This window comes from Oryzias latipes, chromosome 16 (genome assembly GCF_053564925.1).
Source record: "Oryzias latipes strain Hd-rR chromosome 16, Olatipes_Hd-rR_3.1".
Taxonomy (NCBI): domain Eukaryota; kingdom Metazoa; phylum Chordata; class Actinopteri; order Beloniformes; family Adrianichthyidae; genus Oryzias; species Oryzias latipes.
Window position 1 is genome coordinate 8,873,498 of NC_136252.1, and position 16,423 is coordinate 8,889,920.

General features: G+C 45.5%; 31 non-coding genes across 31 annotated transcripts; all 31 read right to left on the reverse strand.

Annotated features, from left to right (window-relative positions):
- Positions 1 to 37: 37 nt before the first annotated feature.
- LOC144984810 (5S ribosomal RNA) lies at positions 38 to 156 on the reverse strand. The gene has a single exon (XR_013648635.1). It is a non-coding gene; the product is annotated as a 5S ribosomal RNA (ribosomal RNA).
- Positions 157 to 563: 407 nt separating this feature from the next.
- LOC144984811 (5S ribosomal RNA) lies at positions 564 to 682 on the reverse strand. The gene has a single exon (XR_013648636.1). It is a non-coding gene; the product is annotated as a 5S ribosomal RNA (ribosomal RNA).
- A 407-nt stretch (positions 683 to 1,089) lies between these two features.
- Positions 1,090 to 1,208, reverse strand: LOC144984812 (5S ribosomal RNA). Its single transcript, XR_013648637.1, has one exon. It is a non-coding gene; the product is annotated as a 5S ribosomal RNA (ribosomal RNA).
- A 408-nt stretch (positions 1,209 to 1,616) lies between these two features.
- Positions 1,617 to 1,735, reverse strand: LOC144984815 (5S ribosomal RNA). Its single transcript, XR_013648639.1, has one exon. It is a non-coding gene; the product is annotated as a 5S ribosomal RNA (ribosomal RNA).
- Positions 1,736 to 2,144: 409 nt separating this feature from the next.
- On the reverse strand, positions 2,145 to 2,263 carry LOC144984816 (5S ribosomal RNA). The gene has a single exon (XR_013648640.1). It is a non-coding gene; the product is annotated as a 5S ribosomal RNA (ribosomal RNA).
- A 417-nt stretch (positions 2,264 to 2,680) lies between these two features.
- LOC144984817 (5S ribosomal RNA) lies at positions 2,681 to 2,799 on the reverse strand. Its single transcript, XR_013648641.1, has one exon. It is a non-coding gene; the product is annotated as a 5S ribosomal RNA (ribosomal RNA).
- A 423-nt stretch (positions 2,800 to 3,222) lies between these two features.
- Positions 3,223 to 3,341, reverse strand: LOC144986008 (5S ribosomal RNA). The gene has a single exon (XR_013649838.1). It is a non-coding gene; the product is annotated as a 5S ribosomal RNA (ribosomal RNA).
- A 425-nt stretch (positions 3,342 to 3,766) lies between these two features.
- LOC144986010 (5S ribosomal RNA) lies at positions 3,767 to 3,885 on the reverse strand. Its single transcript, XR_013649840.1, has one exon. It is a non-coding gene; the product is annotated as a 5S ribosomal RNA (ribosomal RNA).
- Positions 3,886 to 4,311: 426 nt separating this feature from the next.
- LOC144984818 (5S ribosomal RNA) lies at positions 4,312 to 4,430 on the reverse strand. Its single transcript, XR_013648642.1, has one exon. It is a non-coding gene; the product is annotated as a 5S ribosomal RNA (ribosomal RNA).
- Positions 4,431 to 4,837: 407 nt separating this feature from the next.
- Positions 4,838 to 4,956, reverse strand: LOC144984819 (5S ribosomal RNA). The gene has a single exon (XR_013648643.1). It is a non-coding gene; the product is annotated as a 5S ribosomal RNA (ribosomal RNA).
- A 407-nt stretch (positions 4,957 to 5,363) lies between these two features.
- Positions 5,364 to 5,482, reverse strand: LOC144984821 (5S ribosomal RNA). The gene has a single exon (XR_013648646.1). It is a non-coding gene; the product is annotated as a 5S ribosomal RNA (ribosomal RNA).
- A 408-nt stretch (positions 5,483 to 5,890) lies between these two features.
- Positions 5,891 to 6,009, reverse strand: LOC144984822 (5S ribosomal RNA). Its single transcript, XR_013648647.1, has one exon. It is a non-coding gene; the product is annotated as a 5S ribosomal RNA (ribosomal RNA).
- A 407-nt stretch (positions 6,010 to 6,416) lies between these two features.
- Positions 6,417 to 6,535, reverse strand: LOC144984823 (5S ribosomal RNA). Its single transcript, XR_013648648.1, has one exon. It is a non-coding gene; the product is annotated as a 5S ribosomal RNA (ribosomal RNA).
- A 407-nt stretch (positions 6,536 to 6,942) lies between these two features.
- LOC144984824 (5S ribosomal RNA) lies at positions 6,943 to 7,061 on the reverse strand. The gene has a single exon (XR_013648649.1). It is a non-coding gene; the product is annotated as a 5S ribosomal RNA (ribosomal RNA).
- Positions 7,062 to 7,486: 425 nt separating this feature from the next.
- LOC144984826 (5S ribosomal RNA) lies at positions 7,487 to 7,605 on the reverse strand. Its single transcript, XR_013648650.1, has one exon. It is a non-coding gene; the product is annotated as a 5S ribosomal RNA (ribosomal RNA).
- Positions 7,606 to 8,012: 407 nt separating this feature from the next.
- On the reverse strand, positions 8,013 to 8,131 carry LOC144984828 (5S ribosomal RNA). Its single transcript, XR_013648652.1, has one exon. It is a non-coding gene; the product is annotated as a 5S ribosomal RNA (ribosomal RNA).
- A 408-nt stretch (positions 8,132 to 8,539) lies between these two features.
- LOC144984829 (5S ribosomal RNA) lies at positions 8,540 to 8,658 on the reverse strand. Its single transcript, XR_013648653.1, has one exon. It is a non-coding gene; the product is annotated as a 5S ribosomal RNA (ribosomal RNA).
- A 408-nt stretch (positions 8,659 to 9,066) lies between these two features.
- On the reverse strand, positions 9,067 to 9,185 carry LOC144984830 (5S ribosomal RNA). Its single transcript, XR_013648654.1, has one exon. It is a non-coding gene; the product is annotated as a 5S ribosomal RNA (ribosomal RNA).
- A 407-nt stretch (positions 9,186 to 9,592) lies between these two features.
- On the reverse strand, positions 9,593 to 9,711 carry LOC144984831 (5S ribosomal RNA). Its single transcript, XR_013648656.1, has one exon. It is a non-coding gene; the product is annotated as a 5S ribosomal RNA (ribosomal RNA).
- A 407-nt stretch (positions 9,712 to 10,118) lies between these two features.
- Positions 10,119 to 10,237, reverse strand: LOC144984832 (5S ribosomal RNA). Its single transcript, XR_013648657.1, has one exon. It is a non-coding gene; the product is annotated as a 5S ribosomal RNA (ribosomal RNA).
- Positions 10,238 to 10,644: 407 nt separating this feature from the next.
- On the reverse strand, positions 10,645 to 10,763 carry LOC144984833 (5S ribosomal RNA). Its single transcript, XR_013648658.1, has one exon. It is a non-coding gene; the product is annotated as a 5S ribosomal RNA (ribosomal RNA).
- A 407-nt stretch (positions 10,764 to 11,170) lies between these two features.
- LOC144984834 (5S ribosomal RNA) lies at positions 11,171 to 11,289 on the reverse strand. Its single transcript, XR_013648659.1, has one exon. It is a non-coding gene; the product is annotated as a 5S ribosomal RNA (ribosomal RNA).
- A 407-nt stretch (positions 11,290 to 11,696) lies between these two features.
- LOC144984835 (5S ribosomal RNA) lies at positions 11,697 to 11,815 on the reverse strand. Its single transcript, XR_013648660.1, has one exon. It is a non-coding gene; the product is annotated as a 5S ribosomal RNA (ribosomal RNA).
- Positions 11,816 to 12,222: 407 nt separating this feature from the next.
- On the reverse strand, positions 12,223 to 12,341 carry LOC144984836 (5S ribosomal RNA). The gene has a single exon (XR_013648662.1). It is a non-coding gene; the product is annotated as a 5S ribosomal RNA (ribosomal RNA).
- A 407-nt stretch (positions 12,342 to 12,748) lies between these two features.
- On the reverse strand, positions 12,749 to 12,867 carry LOC144984837 (5S ribosomal RNA). The gene has a single exon (XR_013648663.1). It is a non-coding gene; the product is annotated as a 5S ribosomal RNA (ribosomal RNA).
- Positions 12,868 to 13,275: 408 nt separating this feature from the next.
- On the reverse strand, positions 13,276 to 13,394 carry LOC144984839 (5S ribosomal RNA). The gene has a single exon (XR_013648665.1). It is a non-coding gene; the product is annotated as a 5S ribosomal RNA (ribosomal RNA).
- A 408-nt stretch (positions 13,395 to 13,802) lies between these two features.
- On the reverse strand, positions 13,803 to 13,921 carry LOC144984840 (5S ribosomal RNA). Its single transcript, XR_013648666.1, has one exon. It is a non-coding gene; the product is annotated as a 5S ribosomal RNA (ribosomal RNA).
- Positions 13,922 to 14,328: 407 nt separating this feature from the next.
- Positions 14,329 to 14,447, reverse strand: LOC144984842 (5S ribosomal RNA). Its single transcript, XR_013648667.1, has one exon. It is a non-coding gene; the product is annotated as a 5S ribosomal RNA (ribosomal RNA).
- Positions 14,448 to 14,854: 407 nt separating this feature from the next.
- On the reverse strand, positions 14,855 to 14,973 carry LOC144984843 (5S ribosomal RNA). The gene has a single exon (XR_013648668.1). It is a non-coding gene; the product is annotated as a 5S ribosomal RNA (ribosomal RNA).
- Positions 14,974 to 15,380: 407 nt separating this feature from the next.
- Positions 15,381 to 15,499, reverse strand: LOC144984844 (5S ribosomal RNA). Its single transcript, XR_013648669.1, has one exon. It is a non-coding gene; the product is annotated as a 5S ribosomal RNA (ribosomal RNA).
- Positions 15,500 to 15,907: 408 nt separating this feature from the next.
- LOC144984845 (5S ribosomal RNA) lies at positions 15,908 to 16,026 on the reverse strand. The gene has a single exon (XR_013648670.1). It is a non-coding gene; the product is annotated as a 5S ribosomal RNA (ribosomal RNA).
- Positions 16,027 to 16,423: the final 397 nt, after the last annotated feature.

The window sequence follows — 16,423 nt, forward strand, 5'->3', positions numbered from 1 at the left end:
AAGAACACCCTCTGCTGGTTGGGAGGAAAAGATGGAAAACTTACAGCACCTGGTATTCCCAAGCGGTCTCCCATCCAGGTACTAACCAGGCCCAACCCTGTTTGGCTTCCGAGATCGGACGAGATCGGGCGGGTCCAGAGTGGTGTGGCCGTAAGCACTTGCCAGTGTCCAGCAAAGCCTCTTGGCCACTCAATCTCAAGGTTTTCCTGCTTAAAGCTACAGGCTTGCCATTGTGTCCTCCTGATTAACACACCTGCTGACTAGACACACCCACCTGCTGCAAAAACCATGCCATTTCACCTCTCCTCTGCAAAATCAGCCTTGGTTTAAACACACACAAAGTCTGAACAGAAACACTGCTAACATCTGCTCATTGTAACAGGTGGGTGTAATTAGGCTAAAGGTTATGCATTGACACCTTGATTCTGATTGCTCTGAAGCTACCTGATTACTTTACATGAGGCAAAAGTTGTTTATTAAAAAAAAAAAAAAAAAAACCTTAGGTGAACTTTGAAGCAGATTTTGGAAGAACACCCTCTGCTGGTTGGGAGGAAAAGATGGAAAACTTACAGCACCTGGTATTCCCAAGCGGTCTCCCATCCAGGTACTAACCAGGCCCAACCCTGTTTGGCTTCCGAGATCGGACGAGATCGGGCGGGTCCAGAGTGGTGTGGCCGTAAGCACTTGCCAGTGTCCAGCAAAGCCTCTTGGCCACTCAATCTCAAGGTTTTCCTGCTTAAAGCTACAGGCTTGCCATTGTGTCCTCCTGATTAACACACCTGCTGACTAGACACACCCACCTGCTGCAAAAACCATGCCATTTCACCTCTCCTCTGCAAAATCAGCCTTGGTTTAAACACACACAAAGTCTGAACAGAAACACTGCTAACATCTGCTCATTGTAACAGGTGGGTGTAATTAGGCTAAAGGTTATGCATTGACACCTTGATTCTGATTGCTCTGAAGCTACCTGATTACTTTACATGAGGCAAAAGTTGTTTATTAAAAAAAAAAAAAAAAAAACCTTAGGTGAACTTTGAAGCAGATTTTGGAAGAACACCCTCTGCTGGTTGGGAGGAAAAGATGGAAAACTTACAGCACCTGGTATTCCCAAGCGGTCTCCCATCCAGGTACTAACCAGGCCCAACCCTGTTTGGCTTCCGAGATCGGACGAGATCGGGCGGGTCCAGAGTGGTGTGGCCGTAAGCACTTGCCAGTGTCCAGCAAAGCCTCTTGGCCACTCAATCTCAAGGTTTTCCTGCTTAAAGCTACAGGCTTGCCATTGTGTCCTCCTGATTAACACACCTGCTGACTAGACACACCCACCTGCTGCAAAAACCATGCCATTTCACCTCTCCTCTGCAAAATCAGCCTTGGTTTAAACACACACAAAGTCTGAACAGAAACACTGCTAACATCTGCTCATTGTAACAGGTGGGTGTAATTAGGCTAAAGGTTATGCATTGACACCTTGATTCTGATTGCTCTGAAGCTACCTGATTACTTTACATGAGGCAAAAGTTGTTTATTAAAAAAAAAAAAAAAAAAAACCTTAGGTGAACTTTGAAGCAGATTTTGGAAGAACACCCTCTGCTGGTTGGGAGGAAAAGATGGAAAACTTACAGCACCTGGTATTCCCAAGCGGTCTCCCATCCAGGTACTAACCAGGCCCAACCCTGTTTGGCTTCCGAGATCGGACGAGATCGGGCGGGTCCAGAGTGGTGTGGCCGTAAGCACTTGCCAGTGTCCAGCAAAGCCTCTTGGCCACTCAATCTCAAGGTTTTCCTGCTTAAAGCTACAGGCTTGCCATTGTGTCCTCCTGATTAACACACCTGCTGACTAGACACACCCACCTGCTGCAAAAACCATGCCATTTCACCTCTCCTCTGCAAAATCAGCCTTGGTTTAAACACACACAAAGTCTGAACAGAAACACTGCTAACATCTGCTCATTGTAACAGGTGGGTGTAATTAGGCTAAAGGTTATGCATTGACACCTTGATTCTGATTGCTCTGAAGCTACCTGATTACTTTACATGAGGCAAAAGTTGTTTATTAAAAAAAAAAAAAAAAAAAAACCTTAGGTGAACTTTGAAGCAGATTTTGGAAGAACACCCTCTGCTGGTTGGGAGGAAAAGATGGAAAACTTACAGCACCTGGTATTCCCAAGCGGTCTCCCATCCAGGTACTAACCAGGCCCAACCCTGTTTGGCTTCCGAGATCGGACGAGATCGGGCGGGTCCAGAGTGGTGTGGCCGTAAGCACTTGCCAGTGTCCAGCAAAGCCTCTTGGCCAGTGAATCTCAAAGTTTTCCTGCTTAAACTTCCAAGCATGCCATCGTGTCCTTCTGATTAACACACCTGCTGATTAGACACACCCACCTGCTGCAAAAACCATGCCATTTCACCTCTCCTCTGCAAAATCAGCCTTGGTTTAAACACACACAAAGTCTGAACAGAAACACTGCTAACATCTGCTCATTATAACAGGTGGGTGTAATTAGGCTAAAGGTTATGCATTGACACCTTGATTCTGATTGCTCTGAAGCTACCTGATTACTTTACATGAGGCAAAAGTTGTTTATTAAAAAAAAAAAAAAAAAAAAAAAAAAAAACCTTAGGTGAACTTTGAAGCAGATTTTGGAAGAACACCCTCTGCTGGTTGGGAGGAAAAGATGGAAAACTTACAGCACCTGGTATTCCCAAGCGGTCTCCCATCCAGGTACTAACCAGGCCCAACCCTGTTTGGCTTCCGAGATCGGACGAGATCGGGCGGGTCCAGAGTGGTGTGGCCGTAAGCACTTGCCAGTGTCCAGCAAAGCCTCTTGGCCAGCGAATTTCAAAGTTTTCCAGCTTAAAGCTCCAGGCATTTCATCGTGTCCTTCTGATTAACACACCTGCTGATTGGACACACCCACCTGCTGCAAAAACCATGCCATTTCAGCTCACCTCTGCAAAAACAGCCTTGGTTACACTCACAAAGTCTGAACAGAAACACTGCTAACATCTGCTCATTATAACAGGTGGGTGTAATTAGGCTAAAAGTTATGCATTGACACCTTGATTCTGATTGCTCTGAAGCTACCTGATTACTTTACATGAGGCAAAAGTTGTTTATTAAAAAAAAAAAAAAGAAAAAAAAAGAAAAAGAAAAAAACCTTAGGTGAACTTTGAAGCAGATTTTGGAAGAACACCCTCTGCTGGTTGGGAGGAAAAGATGGAAAACTTACAGCACCTGGTATTCCCAAGCGGTCTCCCATCCAGGTACTAACCAGGCCCAACCCTGATTGGCTTCCGAGATCGGACGAGATCGGGCGGGTCCAGAGTGGTGTGGCCGTAAGCACTTGCCAGTGTCCAGCAAAGCCTCTTGGCCAGTGAATCTCAAAGTTTTCCTGCTTAAACTTCCAAGCATGCCATCGTGTCCTTCTGATTAACACACCTGCTGATTAGACACACCCACCTGCTGCAAAAACCATGCCATTTCACCTCTCCTCTGCAAAATCAGCCTTGGTTTAAACACACACAAAGTCTGAACAGAAACACTGCTAACATCTGCTCATTATAACAGGTGGGTGTAATTAGGCTAAAGGTTATGCATTGACACCTTGATTCTGATTGCTCTGAAGCTACCTGATTACTTTACATGAGGCAAAAGTTGTTTATTAAAAAAAAAAAAAAAAAAAAAAAGAAAAAGAAAAAAACCTTAGGTGAACTTTGAAGCAGATTTTGGAAGAACACCCTCTGCTGGTTGGGAGGAAAAGATGGAAAACTTACAGCACCTGGTATTCCCAAGCGGTCTCCCATCCAGGTACTAACCAGGCCCAACCCTGATTGGCTTCCGAGATCGGACGAGATCGGGCGGGTCCAGAGTGGTGTGGCCGTAAGCACTTGCCAGTGTCCAGCAAAGCCTCTTGGCCAGTGAATCTCAAAGTTTTCCTGCTTAAACTTCCAAGCATGCCATCGTGTCCTTCTGATTAACACACCTGCTGATTAGACACACCCACCTGCTGCAAAAACCATGCCATTTCAGCTCACCTCTGCAAAATCAGCCTTGGTTTAAACACACACAAAGTCTGAACAGAAACACTGCTAACATCTGCTCATTATAACAGGTGGGTGTAATTAGGCTAAAGGTTATGCATTGACACCTTGATTCTGATTGCTCTGAAGCTACCTGATTACTTTACATGAGGCAAAAGTTGTTTATTAAAAAAAAAAAAAAAAAAAAAAAAGAAAAAGAAAAAAACCTTAGGTGAACTTTGAAGCAGATTTTGGAAGAACACCCTCTGCTGGTTGGGAGGAAAAGATGGAAAACTTACAGCACCTGGTATTCCCAAGCGGTCTCCCATCCAGGTACTAACCAGGCCCAACCCTGTTTGGCTTCCGAGATCGGACGAGATCGGGCGGGTCCAGAGTGGTGTGGCCGTAAGCACTTGCCAGTGTCCAGCAAAGCCTCTTGGCCAGTGAATCTCAAAGTTTTCCTGCTTAAACTTCCAAGCATGCCATCGTGTCCTTCTGATTAACACACCTGCTGACTAGACACACCCACCTGCTGCAAAAACCATGCCATTTCACCTCTCCTCTGCAAAATCAGCCTTGGTTTAAACACACACAAAGTCTGAACAGAAACACTGCTAACATCTGCTCATTGTAACAGGTGGGTGTAATTAGGCTAAAGGTTATGCATTGACACCTTGATTCTGATTGCTCTGAAGCTACCTGATTACTTTACATGAGGCAAAAGTTGTTTATTAAAAAAAAAAAAAAAAAAACCTTAGGTGAACTTTGAAGCAGATTTTGGAAGAACACCCTCTGCTGGTTGGGAGGAAAAGATGGAAAACTTACAGCACCTGGTATTCCCAAGCGGTCTCCCATCCAGGTACTAACCAGGCCCAACCCTGTTTGGCTTCCGAGATCGGACGAGATCGGGCGGGTCCAGAGTGGTGTGGCCGTAAGCACTTGCCAGTGTCCAGCAAAGCCTCTTGGCCACTCAATCTCAAGGTTTTCCTGCTTAAAGCTACAGGCTTGCCATTGTGTCCTCCTGATTAACACACCTGCTGACTAGACACACCCACCTGCTGCAAAAACCATGCCATTTCACCTCTCCTCTGCAAAATCAGCCTTGGTTTAAACACACACAAAGTCTGAACAGAAACACTGCTAACATCTGCTCATTGTAACAGGTGGGTGTAATTAGGCTAAAGGTTATGCATTGACACCTTGATTCTGATTGCTCTGAAGCTACCTGATTACTTTACATGAGGCAAAAGTTGTTTATTAAAAAAAAAAAAAAAAAAACCTTAGGTGAACTTTGAAGCAGATTTTGGAAGAACACCCTCTGCTGGTTGGGAGGAAAAGATGGAAAACTTACAGCACCTGGTATTCCCAAGCGGTCTCCCATCCAGGTACTAACCAGGCCCAACCCTGTTTGGCTTCCGAGATCGGACGAGATCGGGCGGGTCCAGAGTGGTGTGGCCGTAAGCACTTGCCAGTGTCCAGCAAAGCCTCTTGGCCACTCAATCTCAAGGTTTTCCTGCTTAAAGCTACAGGCTTGCCATTGTGTCCTCCTGATTAACACACCTGCTGACTAGACACACCCACCTGCTGCAAAAACCATGCCATTTCACCTCTCCTCTGCAAAATCAGCCTTGGTTTAAACACACACAAAGTCTGAACAGAAACACTGCTAACATCTGCTCATTGTAACAGGTGGGTGTAATTAGGCTAAAGGTTATGCATTGACACCTTGATTCTGATTGCTCTGAAGCTACCTGATTACTTTACATGAGGCAAAAGTTGTTTATTAAAAAAAAAAAAAAAAAAAACCTTAGGTGAACTTTGAAGCAGATTTTGGAAGAACACCCTCTGCTGGTTGGGAGGAAAAGATGGAAAACTTACAGCACCTGGTATTCCCAAGCGGTCTCCCATCCAGGTACTAACCAGGCCCAACCCTGTTTGGCTTCCGAGATCGGACGAGATCGGGCGGGTCCAGAGTGGTGTGGCCGTAAGCACTTGCCAGTGTCCAGCAAAGCCTCTTGGCCACTCAATCTCAAGGTTTTCCTGCTTAAAGCTACAGGCTTGCCATTGTGTCCTCCTGATTAACACACCTGCTGACTAGACACACCCACCTGCTGCAAAAACCATGCCATTTCACCTCTCCTCTGCAAAATCAGCCTTGGTTTAAACACACACAAAGTCTGAACAGAAACACTGCTAACATCTGCTCATTGTAACAGGTGGGTGTAATTAGGCTAAAGGTTATGCATTGACACCTTGATTCTGATTGCTCTGAAGCTACCTGATTACTTTACATGAGGCAAAAGTTGTTTATTAAAAAAAAAAAAAAAAAAACCTTAGGTGAACTTTGAAGCAGATTTTGGAAGAACACCCTCTGCTGGTTGGGAGGAAAAGATGGAAAACTTACAGCACCTGGTATTCCCAAGCGGTCTCCCATCCAGGTACTAACCAGGCCCAACCCTGTTTGGCTTCCGAGATCGGACGAGATCGGGCGGGTCCAGAGTGGTGTGGCCGTAAGCACTTGCCAGTGTCCAGCAAAGCCTCTTGGCCACTCAATCTCAAGGTTTTCCTGCTTAAAGCTACAGGCTTGCCATTGTGTCCTCCTGATTAACACACCTGCTGACTAGACACACCCACCTGCTGCAAAAACCATGCCATTTCACCTCTCCTCTGCAAAATCAGCCTTGGTTTAAACACACACAAAGTCTGAACAGAAACACTGCTAACATCTGCTCATTGTAACAGGTGGGTGTAATTAGGCTAAAGGTTATGCATTGACACCTTGATTCTGATTGCTCTGAAGCTACCTGATTACTTTACATGAGGCAAAAGTTGTTTATTAAAAAAAAAAAAAAAAAAACCTTAGGTGAACTTTGAAGCAGATTTTGGAAGAACACCCTCTGCTGGTTGGGAGGAAAAGATGGAAAACTTACAGCACCTGGTATTCCCAAGCGGTCTCCCATCCAGGTACTAACCAGGCCCAACCCTGTTTGGCTTCCGAGATCGGACGAGATCGGGCGGGTCCAGAGTGGTGTGGCCGTAAGCACTTGCCAGTGTCCAGCAAAGCCTCTTGGCCACTCAATCTCAAGGTTTTCCTGCTTAAAGCTACAGGCTTGCCATTGTGTCCTCCTGATTAACACACCTGCTGACTAGACACACCCACCTGCTGCAAAAACCATGCCATTTCACCTCTCCTCTGCAAAATCAGCCTTGGTTTAAACACACACAAAGTCTGAACAGAAACACTGCTAACATCTGCTCATTGTAACAGGTGGGTGTAATTAGGCTAAAGGTTATGCATTGACACCTTGATTCTGATTGCTCTGAAGCTACCTGATTACTTTACATGAGGCAAAAGTTGTTTATTAAAAAAAAAAAAAAGAAAAAAAAGAAAAAGAAAAAAACCTTAGGTGAACTTTGAAGCAGATTTTGGAAGAACACCCTCTGCTGGTTGGGAGGAAAAGATGGAAAACTTACAGCACCTGGTATTCCCAAGCGGTCTCCCATCCAGGTACTAACCAGGCCCAACCCTGTTTGGCTTCCGAGATCGGACGAGATCGGGCGGGTCCAGAGTGGTGTGGCCGTAAGCACTTGCCAGTGTCCAGCAAAGCCTCTTGGCCACTCAATCTCAAGGTTTTCCTGCTTAAAGCTACAGGCTTGCCATTGTGTCCTCCTGATTAACACACCTGCTGACTAGACACACCCACCTGCTGCAAAAACCATGCCATTTCACCTCTCCTCTGCAAAATCAGCCTTGGTTTAAACACACACAAAGTCTGAACAGAAACACTGCTAACATCTGCTCATTGTAACAGGTGGGTGTAATTAGGCTAAAGGTTATGCATTGACACCTTGATTCTGATTGCTCTGAAGCTACCTGATTACTTTACATGAGGCAAAAGTTGTTTATTAAAAAAAAAAAAAAAAAAACCTTAGGTGAACTTTGAAGCAGATTTTGGAAGAACACCCTCTGCTGGTTGGGAGGAAAAGATGGAAAACTTACAGCACCTGGTATTCCCAAGCGGTCTCCCATCCAGGTACTAACCAGGCCCAACCCTGTTTGGCTTCCGAGATCGGACGAGATCGGGCGGGTCCAGAGTGGTGTGGCCGTAAGCACTTGCCAGTGTCCAGCAAAGCCTCTTGGCCACTCAATCTCAAGGTTTTCCTGCTTAAAGCTACAGGCTTGCCATTGTGTCCTCCTGATTAACACACCTGCTGACTAGACACACCCACCTGCTGCAAAAACCATGCCATTTCACCTCTCCTCTGCAAAATCAGCCTTGGTTTAAACACACACAAAGTCTGAACAGAAACACTGCTAACATCTGCTCATTGTAACAGGTGGGTGTAATTAGGCTAAAGGTTATGCATTGACACCTTGATTCTGATTGCTCTGAAGCTACCTGATTACTTTACATGAGGCAAAAGTTGTTTATTAAAAAAAAAAAAAAAAAAAACCTTAGGTGAACTTTGAAGCAGATTTTGGAAGAACACCCTCTGCTGGTTGGGAGGAAAAGATGGAAAACTTACAGCACCTGGTATTCCCAAGCGGTCTCCCATCCAGGTACTAACCAGGCCCAACCCTGTTTGGCTTCCGAGATCGGACGAGATCGGGCGGGTCCAGAGTGGTGTGGCCGTAAGCACTTGCCAGTGTCCAGCAAAGCCTCTTGGCCACTCAATCTCAAGGTTTTCCTGCTTAAAGCTACAGGCTTGCCATTGTGTCCTCCTGATTAACACACCTGCTGACTAGACACACCCACCTGCTGCAAAAACCATGCCATTTCACCTCTCCTCTGCAAAATCAGCCTTGGTTTAAACACACACAAAGTCTGAACAGAAACACTGCTAACATCTGCTCATTGTAACAGGTGGGTGTAATTAGGCTAAAGGTTATGCATTGACACCTTGATTCTGATTGCTCTGAAGCTACCTGATTACTTTACATGAGGCAAAAGTTGTTTATTAAAAAAAAAAAAAAAAAAAACCTTAGGTGAACTTTGAAGCAGATTTTGGAAGAACACCCTCTGCTGGTTGGGAGGAAAAGATGGAAAACTTACAGCACCTGGTATTCCCAAGCGGTCTCCCATCCAGGTACTAACCAGGCCCAACCCTGTTTGGCTTCCGAGATCGGACGAGATCGGGCGGGTCCAGAGTGGTGTGGCCGTAAGCACTTGCCAGTGTCCAGCAAAGCCTCTTGGCCACTCAATCTCAAGGTTTTCCTGCTTAAAGCTACAGGCTTGCCATTGTGTCCTCCTGATTAACACACCTGCTGACTAGACACACCCACCTGCTGCAAAAACCATGCCATTTCACCTCTCCTCTGCAAAATCAGCCTTGGTTTAAACACACACAAAGTCTGAACAGAAACACTGCTAACATCTGCTCATTGTAACAGGTGGGTGTAATTAGGCTAAAGGTTATGCATTGACACCTTGATTCTGATTGCTCTGAAGCTACCTGATTACTTTACATGAGGCAAAAGTTGTTTATTAAAAAAAAAAAAAAAAAAACCTTAGGTGAACTTTGAAGCAGATTTTGGAAGAACACCCTCTGCTGGTTGGGAGGAAAAGATGGAAAACTTACAGCACCTGGTATTCCCAAGCGGTCTCCCATCCAGGTACTAACCAGGCCCAACCCTGTTTGGCTTCCGAGATCGGACGAGATCGGGCGGGTCCAGAGTGGTGTGGCCGTAAGCACTTGCCAGTGTCCAGCAAAGCCTCTTGGCCACTCAATCTCAAGGTTTTCCTGCTTAAAGCTACAGGCTTGCCATTGTGTCCTCCTGATTAACACACCTGCTGACTAGACACACCCACCTGCTGCAAAAACCATGCCATTTCACCTCTCCTCTGCAAAATCAGCCTTGGTTTAAACACACACAAAGTCTGAACAGAAACACTGCTAACATCTGCTCATTGTAACAGGTGGGTGTAATTAGGCTAAAGGTTATGCATTGACACCTTGATTCTGATTGCTCTGAAGCTACCTGATTACTTTACATGAGGCAAAAGTTGTTTATTAAAAAAAAAAAAAAAAAAACCTTAGGTGAACTTTGAAGCAGATTTTGGAAGAACACCCTCTGCTGGTTGGGAGGAAAAGATGGAAAACTTACAGCACCTGGTATTCCCAAGCGGTCTCCCATCCAGGTACTAACCAGGCCCAACCCTGTTTGGCTTCCGAGATCGGACGAGATCGGGCGGGTCCAGAGTGGTGTGGCCGTAAGCACTTGCCAGTGTCCAGCAAAGCCTCTTGGCCACTCAATCTCAAGGTTTTCCTGCTTAAAGCTACAGGCTTGCCATTGTGTCCTCCTGATTAACACACCTGCTGACTAGACACACCCACCTGCTGCAAAAACCATGCCATTTCACCTCTCCTCTGCAAAATCAGCCTTGGTTTAAACACACACAAAGTCTGAACAGAAACACTGCTAACATCTGCTCATTGTAACAGGTGGGTGTAATTAGGCTAAAGGTTATGCATTGACACCTTGATTCTGATTGCTCTGAAGCTACCTGATTACTTTACATGAGGCAAAAGTTGTTTATTAAAAAAAAAAAAAAAAAAACCTTAGGTGAACTTTGAAGCAGATTTTGGAAGAACACCCTCTGCTGGTTGGGAGGAAAAGATGGAAAACTTACAGCACCTGGTATTCCCAAGCGGTCTCCCATCCAGGTACTAACCAGGCCCAACCCTGTTTGGCTTCCGAGATCGGACGAGATCGGGCGGGTCCAGAGTGGTGTGGCCGTAAGCACTTGCCAGTGTCCAGCAAAGCCTCTTGGCCACTCAATCTCAAGGTTTTCCTGCTTAAAGCTACAGGCTTGCCATTGTGTCCTCCTGATTAACACACCTGCTGACTAGACACACCCACCTGCTGCAAAAACCATGCCATTTCACCTCTCCTCTGCAAAATCAGCCTTGGTTTAAACACACACAAAGTCTGAACAGAAACACTGCTAACATCTGCTCATTGTAACAGGTGGGTGTAATTAGGCTAAAGGTTATGCATTGACACCTTGATTCTGATTGCTCTGAAGCTACCTGATTACTTTACATGAGGCAAAAGTTGTTTATTAAAAAAAAAAAAAAAAAAACCTTAGGTGAACTTTGAAGCAGATTTTGGAAGAACACCCTCTGCTGGTTGGGAGGAAAAGATGGAAAACTTACAGCACCTGGTATTCCCAAGCGGTCTCCCATCCAGGTACTAACCAGGCCCAACCCTGTTTGGCTTCCGAGATCGGACGAGATCGGGCGGGTCCAGAGTGGTGTGGCCGTAAGCACTTGCCAGTGTCCAGCAAAGCCTCTTGGCCACTCAATCTCAAGGTTTTCCTGCTTAAAGCTACAGGCTTGCCATTGTGTCCTCCTGATTAACACACCTGCTGACTAGACACACCCACCTGCTGCAAAAACCATGCCATTTCACCTCTCCTCTGCAAAATCAGCCTTGGTTTAAACACACACAAAGTCTGAACAGAAACACTGCTAACATCTGCTCATTGTAACAGGTGGGTGTAATTAGGCTAAAGGTTATGCATTGACACCTTGATTCTGATTGCTCTGAAGCTACCTGATTACTTTACATGAGGCAAAAGTTGTTTATTAAAAAAAAAAAAAAAAAAACCTTAGGTGAACTTTGAAGCAGATTTTGGAAGAACACCCTCTGCTGGTTGGGAGGAAAAGATGGAAAACTTACAGCACCTGGTATTCCCAAGCGGTCTCCCATCCAGGTACTAACCAGGCCCAACCCTGTTTGGCTTCCGAGATCGGACGAGATCGGGCGGGTCCAGAGTGGTGTGGCCGTAAGCACTTGCCAGTGTCCAGCAAAGCCTCTTGGCCACTCAATCTCAAGGTTTTCCTGCTTAAAGCTACAGGCTTGCCATTGTGTCCTCCTGATTAACACACCTGCTGACTAGACACACCCACCTGCTGCAAAAACCATGCCATTTCACCTCTCCTCTGCAAAATCAGCCTTGGTTTAAACACACACAAAGTCTGAACAGAAACACTGCTAACATCTGCTCATTGTAACAGGTGGGTGTAATTAGGCTAAAGGTTATGCATTGACACCTTGATTCTGATTGCTCTGAAGCTACCTGATTACTTTACATGAGGCAAAAGTTGTTTATTAAAAAAAAAAAAAAAAAAACCTTAGGTGAACTTTGAAGCAGATTTTGGAAGAACACCCTCTGCTGGTTGGGAGGAAAAGATGGAAAACTTACAGCACCTGGTATTCCCAAGCGGTCTCCCATCCAGGTACTAACCAGGCCCAACCCTGTTTGGCTTCCGAGATCGGACGAGATCGGGCGGGTCCAGAGTGGTGTGGCCGTAAGCACTTGCCAGTGTCCAGCAAAGCCTCTTGGCCACTCAATCTCAAGGTTTTCCTGCTTAAAGCTACAGGCTTGCCATTGTGTCCTCCTGATTAACACACCTGCTGACTAGACACACCCACCTGCTGCAAAAACCATGCCATTTCACCTCTCCTCTGCAAAATCAGCCTTGGTTTAAACACACACAAAGTCTGAACAGAAACACTGCTAACATCTGCTCATTGTAACAGGTGGGTGTAATTAGGCTAAAGGTTATGCATTGACACCTTGATTCTGATTGCTCTGAAGCTACCTGATTACTTTACATGAGGCAAAAGTTGTTTATTAAAAAAAAAAAAAAAAAAACCTTAGGTGAACTTTGAAGCAGATTTTGGAAGAACACCCTCTGCTGGTTGGGAGGAAAAGATGGAAAACTTACAGCACCTGGTATTCCCAAGCGGTCTCCCATCCAGGTACTAACCAGGCCCAACCCTGTTTGGCTTCCGAGATCGGACGAGATCGGGCGGGTCCAGAGTGGTGTGGCCGTAAGCACTTGCCAGTGTCCAGCAAAGCCTCTTGGCCACTCAATCTCAAGGTTTTCCTGCTTAAAGCTACAGGCTTGCCATTGTGTCCTCCTGATTAACACACCTGCTGACTAGACACACCCACCTGCTGCAAAAACCATGCCATTTCACCTCTCCTCTGCAAAATCAGCCTTGGTTTAAACACACACAAAGTCTGAACAGAAACACTGCTAACATCTGCTCATTGTAACAGGTGGGTGTAATTAGGCTAAAGGTTATGCATTGACACCTTGATTCTGATTGCTCTGAAGCTACCTGATTACTTTACATGAGGCAAAAGTTGTTTATTAAAAAAAAAAAAAAAAAAAACCTTAGGTGAACTTTGAAGCAGATTTTGGAAGAACACCCTCTGCTGGTTGGGAGGAAAAGATGGAAAACTTACAGCACCTGGTATTCCCAAGCGGTCTCCCATCCAGGTACTAACCAGGCCCAACCCTGTTTGGCTTCCGAGATCGGACGAGATCGGGCGGGTCCAGAGTGGTGTGGCCGTAAGCACTTGCCAGTGTCCAGCAAAGCCTCTTGGCCACTCAATCTCAAGGTTTTCCTGCTTAAAGCTACAGGCTTGCCATTGTGTCCTCCTGATTAACACACCTGCTGACTAGACACACCCACCTGCTGCAAAAACCATGCCATTTCACCTCTCCTCTGCAAAATCAGCCTTGGTTTAAACACACACAAAGTCTGAACAGAAACACTGCTAACATCTGCTCATTGTAACAGGTGGGTGTAATTAGGCTAAAGGTTATGCATTGACACCTTGATTCTGATTGCTCTGAAGCTACCTGATTACTTTACATGAGGCAAAAGTTGTTTATTAAAAAAAAAAAAAAAAAAAACCTTAGGTGAACTTTGAAGCAGATTTTGGAAGAACACCCTCTGCTGGTTGGGAGGAAAAGATGGAAAACTTACAGCACCTGGTATTCCCAAGCGGTCTCCCATCCAGGTACTAACCAGGCCCAACCCTGTTTGGCTTCCGAGATCGGACGAGATCGGGCGGGTCCAGAGTGGTGTGGCCGTAAGCACTTGCCAGTGTCCAGCAAAGCCTCTTGGCCACTCAATCTCAAGGTTTTCCTGCTTAAAGCTACAGGCTTGCCATTGTGTCCTCCTGATTAACACACCTGCTGACTAGACACACCCACCTGCTGCAAAAACCATGCCATTTCACCTCTCCTCTGCAAAATCAGCCTTGGTTTAAACACACACAAAGTCTGAACAGAAACACTGCTAACATCTGCTCATTGTAACAGGTGGGTGTAATTAGGCTAAAGGTTATGCATTGACACCTTGATTCTGATTGCTCTGAAGCTACCTGATTACTTTACATGAGGCAAAAGTTGTTTATTAAAAAAAAAAAAAAAAAAACCTTAGGTGAACTTTGAAGCAGATTTTGGAAGAACACCCTCTGCTGGTTGGGAGGAAAAGATGGAAAACTTACAGCACCTGGTATTCCCAAGCGGTCTCCCATCCAGGTACTAACCAGGCCCAACCCTGTTTGGCTTCCGAGATCGGACGAGATCGGGCGGGTCCAGAGTGGTGTGGCCGTAAGCACTTGCCAGTGTCCAGCAAAGCCTCTTGGCCACTCAATCTCAAGGTTTTCCTGCTTAAAGCTACAGGCTTGCCATTGTGTCCTCCTGATTAACACACCTGCTGACTAGACACACCCACCTGCTGCAAAAACCATGCCATTTCACCTCTCCTCTGCAAAATCAGCCTTGGTTTAAACACACACAAAGTCTGAACAGAAACACTGCTAACATCTGCTCATTGTAACAGGTGGGTGTAATTAGGCTAAAGGTTATGCATTGACACCTTGATTCTGATTGCTCTGAAGCTACCTGATTACTTTACATGAGGCAAAAGTTGTTTATTAAAAAAAAAAAAAAAAAAACCTTAGGTGAACTTTGAAGCAGATTTTGGAAGAACACCCTCTGCTGGTTGGGAGGAAAAGATGGAAAACTTACAGCACCTGGTATTCCCAAGCGGTCTCCCATCCAGGTACTAACCAGGCCCAACCCTGTTTGGCTTCCGAGATCGGACGAGATCGGGCGGGTCCAGAGTGGTGTGGCCGTAAGCACTTGCCAGTGTCCAGCAAAGCCTCTTGGCCACTCAATCTCAAGGTTTTCCTGCTTAAAGCTACAGGCTTGCCATTGTGTCCTCCTGATTAACACACCTGCTGACTAGACACACCCACCTGCTGCAAAAACCATGCCATTTCACCTCTCCTCTGCAAAATCAGCCTTGGTTTAAACACACACAAAGTCTGAACAGAAACACTGCTAACATCTGCTCATTGTAACAGGTGGGTGTAATTAGGCTAAAGGTTATGCATTGACACCTTGATTCTGATTGCTCTGAAGCTACCTGATTACTTTACATGAGGCAAAAGTTGTTTATTAAAAAAAAAAAAAAAAAAACCTTAGGTGAACTTTGAAGCAGATTTTGGAAGAACACCCTCTGCTGGTTGGGAGGAAAAGATGGAAAACTTACAGCACCTGGTATTCCCAAGCGGTCTCCCATCCAGGTACTAACCAGGCCCAACCCTGTTTGGCTTCCGAGATCGGACGAGATCGGGCGGGTCCAGAGTGGTGTGGCCGTAAGCACTTGCCAGTGTCCAGCAAAGCCTCTTGGCCACTCAATCTCAAGGTTTTCCTGCTTAAAGCTACAGGCTTGCCATTGTGTCCTCCTGATTAACACACCTGCTGACTAGACACACCCACCTGCTGCAAAAACCATGCCATTTCACCTCTCCTCTGCAAAATCAGCCTTGGTTTAAACACACACAAAGTCTGAACAGAAACACTGCTAACATCTGCTCATTGTAACAGGTGGGTGTAATTAGGCTAAAGGTTATGCATTGACACCTTGATTCTGATTGCTCTGAAGCTACCTGATTACTTTACATGAGGCAAAAGTTGTTTATTAAAAAAAAAAAAAAAAAAAACCTTAGGTGAACTTTGAAGCAGATTTTGGAAGAACACCCTCTGCTGGTTGGGAGGAAAAGATGGAAAACTTACAGCACCTGGTATTCCCAAGCGGTCTCCCATCCAGGTACTAACCAGGCCCAACCCTGTTTGGCTTCCGAGATCGGACGAGATCGGGCGGGTCCAGAGTGGTGTGGCCGTAAGCACTTGCCAGTGTCCAGCAAAGCCTCTTGGCCACTCAATCTCAAGGTTTTCCTGCTTAAAGCTACAGGCTTGCCATTGTGTCCTCCTGATTAACACACCTGCTGACTAGACACACCCACCTGCTGCAAAAACCATGCCATTTCACCTCTCCTCTGCAAAATCAGCCTTGGTTTAAACACACACAAAGTCTGAACAGAAACACTGCTAACATCTGCTCATTGTAACAGGTGGGTGTAATTAGGCTAAAGGTTATGCATTGACACCTTGATTCTGATTGCTCTGAAGCTACCTGATTACTTTACATGAGGCAAAAGTTGTTTATTAAAAAAAAAAAAAAAAAAACCTTAGGTGAACTTTGAAGCAGATTTTGGAAGAACACCCTCTGCTGGTTGGGAGGA